Source organism: Schistocerca piceifrons, unplaced genomic scaffold (genome assembly GCF_021461385.2).
Source record: "Schistocerca piceifrons isolate TAMUIC-IGC-003096 unplaced genomic scaffold, iqSchPice1.1 HiC_scaffold_172, whole genome shotgun sequence".
Classification (NCBI taxonomy): Eukaryota; Metazoa; Arthropoda; class Insecta; order Orthoptera; family Acrididae; genus Schistocerca; species Schistocerca piceifrons.
This window is the reverse complement of record NW_025727590.1, coordinates 7,501-10,000: the sequence shown is the minus strand read 5'-3', so window position 1 is coordinate 10,000 and position 2,500 is coordinate 7,501. Positions and strand designations below refer to the sequence as shown.

Below are 2,500 nucleotides of genomic sequence, written 5' to 3'. Positions count from 1 at the left end.
CGCTATTGGAGCTGGAATTACCGCGGCTGCTGGCACCAGACTTGCCCTCCAATAGATACTCGTTAAAGGATTTAAAGTGTACTCATTCCGATTACGGGGCCTCGGATGAGTCCCGTATCGTTATTTTTCGTCACTACCTCCCCGTGCCGGGAGTGGGTAATTTGCGCGCCTGCTGCCTTCCTTGGATGTGGTAGCCGTTTCTCAGGCTCCCTCTCCGGAATCGAACCCTGATTCCCCGTTACCCGTTACAACCATGGTAGGCGCAGAACCTACCATCGACAGTTGATAAGGCAGACATTTGAAAGATGCGTCGCCGGTACGAGGACCGTGCGATCAGCCCAAAGTTATTCAGAGTCACCAAGGCAAACGGACCGGACGAGCCGACCGATTGGTTTTGATCTAATAAAAGCGTCCCTTCCATCTCTGGTCGGGACTCTGTTTGCATGTATTAGCTCTAGAATTACCACAGTTATCCAAGTAACGTGGGTACGATCTAAGGAACCATAACTGATTTAATGAGCCATTCGCGGTTTCACCTTAATGCGGCTTGTACTGAGACATGCATGGCTTAATCTTTGAGACAAGCATATGACTACTGGCAGGATCAACCAGGGAGCTGCGCCAACTAGAGCTGAGCAGCCGGCCGCCCGGGAGTGTGTCCCGGGGGCCCGCGCGAACACGCAAGCGTCCGCTCAATCATTCTGCAAACAGGAGGAGGCTGAGCTCCCCTGCACAATACACCTCGAAACCCTCTCAGGTCCCGGCGGCGCGCAGCGCCGTCCCAAGTACTTGGTCGGGTTCGAGAGAGGCGCAATCGCCCGGAGTTAGGCGAGTAGACGCTTTCGGTGCGACCACCCGTGCTCCCAACTGAGCTTGCCGCTGCCGACAGAGGCCCGGGAGCGTGCTGTCGTGGCATTGCCGGCGGGAGACAACACGCGCCACCTACGGTGACCGGCAGCTCCAACGCCAGCGCCACAGAAGGACAAAAGCCCCACTTGGGTGCCGAAGCGAACTCTCCCAGCACAGCGCACGCGCCAACACATCCGCACAGCTGCGATACAAACCACCAGCGAGAACCGCTGGGGCGACCGAGCAGCAGACGGCGTCGCGGCGCCGAGCGCCGGGCGGCGGCGCATCCTCAACGCACACAGTCCTCAATCGGACCAGCACACTGAAGATGTCCACCGCGCTTCGCACCGGGCCCGCGAGGACCTACTTTGGCCGCACGGCGCCGCGCGCAGGGTGCGCCGGCGCGCAGCTGCGACGCCTGCCGCGTCCGTCGGCCGGCGCGCCTGCCACTGGCCGCCCCCACCAGCCGGCTGTAGCGCGTGCGCCCACGCACCGCGCGGCCAGCACGCCGGGAGGCGCCCCCTCACCGGCCGGGGACGGTCCCACCCAGCCACCACCGCGTATCGCTTCACACCCAGATGCCGTTCAGTTTCATCGGCATGGTGGGTATCGCTGGAACAACCGGTTAGTACCTCAACCTATCGTCGCCATCACCGATTCACCCCTAGCGAGAACAACCGCACCACAACGGGTTACCATTTCTTCATTTGCGTAACTTCACCAGAAAACGTAGGCGTCCATCGCCATTAGCAACTTCAACGATTATTGCATGCCTGTGTCAGGTGTCACGCCACACTACGTCTGCCCACATACACGCAACAAAATGTGCACGCCTAGACAATACGTGGAAGGTGGCCCCCGTACGTATGCGATGTCCATTGCTCGAACGACTGTCAACCGGCCTCTGTAGCATGTCGCAGATATGGAACGCGGTGCACCATGCTATCACGGTGTTTGAGGAGAGACGACTAGGTCCGAATACATCAACACACAGCTCATGCTGATCGCCATCCACGGCGTCCGTTCCTCCCACACGTCTCTATGGCGTACCACACTGCAATCCAGCTCTCATAGGGAGACGACACGTAGCTGCGTGCACAATATTTGCACTGTATGGTCCGCCGTTTTTGGGCGCAGTCGTTGTACGGTCACACATGTGCCACGATGTATCATTCAGTACATAAGGACGAATGTGCAGTACAGATTGTGGTTCACGCGTACGACATCAGCGGACAGTTGACACAGGCCGCACCACAACGTAGCCTGCGTACGTCGCATGCGAAGGGCATTGAACATGCAAACTTGTCACCAACCAGCTTGCGAAGGCAGGGGGCAAGGTGGGGACGTGGGGACGTGGGGAGGGGTGGGGGGGGGGGGGGCGGCATGTACGTCCTGCTGCCATCCACATTACAGTGTACAGCAGGAGCATGTGGAAAGTCAGCAAGACTTGCAAGGTGTTTAACATGAAGCGATACACAGGGGAGCGGGCAGTGCGAGTAGCGAACTATATTGCGAGGGTTGCGGGTGGGCAACACTACACTAATTGAACGAGTCGTATAACAATTACAGAGCAGGTTTAGGCGACAACGTGGGTTACGTTAGCGGACAACGTGGGTTACGTTAGCGGACAACGTGGGTTACGTTAAGGCAC

General features: G+C 58.3%; 1 non-coding gene across 1 annotated transcript in view; it reads right to left on the bottom strand.

The window, feature by feature from the left end:
* The window catches only part of LOC124737610, a 1,909-nt gene extending 1,294 nt beyond the window's left edge, over nucleotides 1-615 (bottom strand). Inside the window, exon 1 of the ribosomal RNA XR_007009808.1 lies at nucleotides 1-615. This exon is cut by the window's left edge and continues 1,294 nt beyond it. This is a non-coding gene — a ribosomal RNA (small subunit ribosomal RNA).
* Between the last annotated feature and the right edge of the window lie 1,885 nt (nucleotides 616-2,500).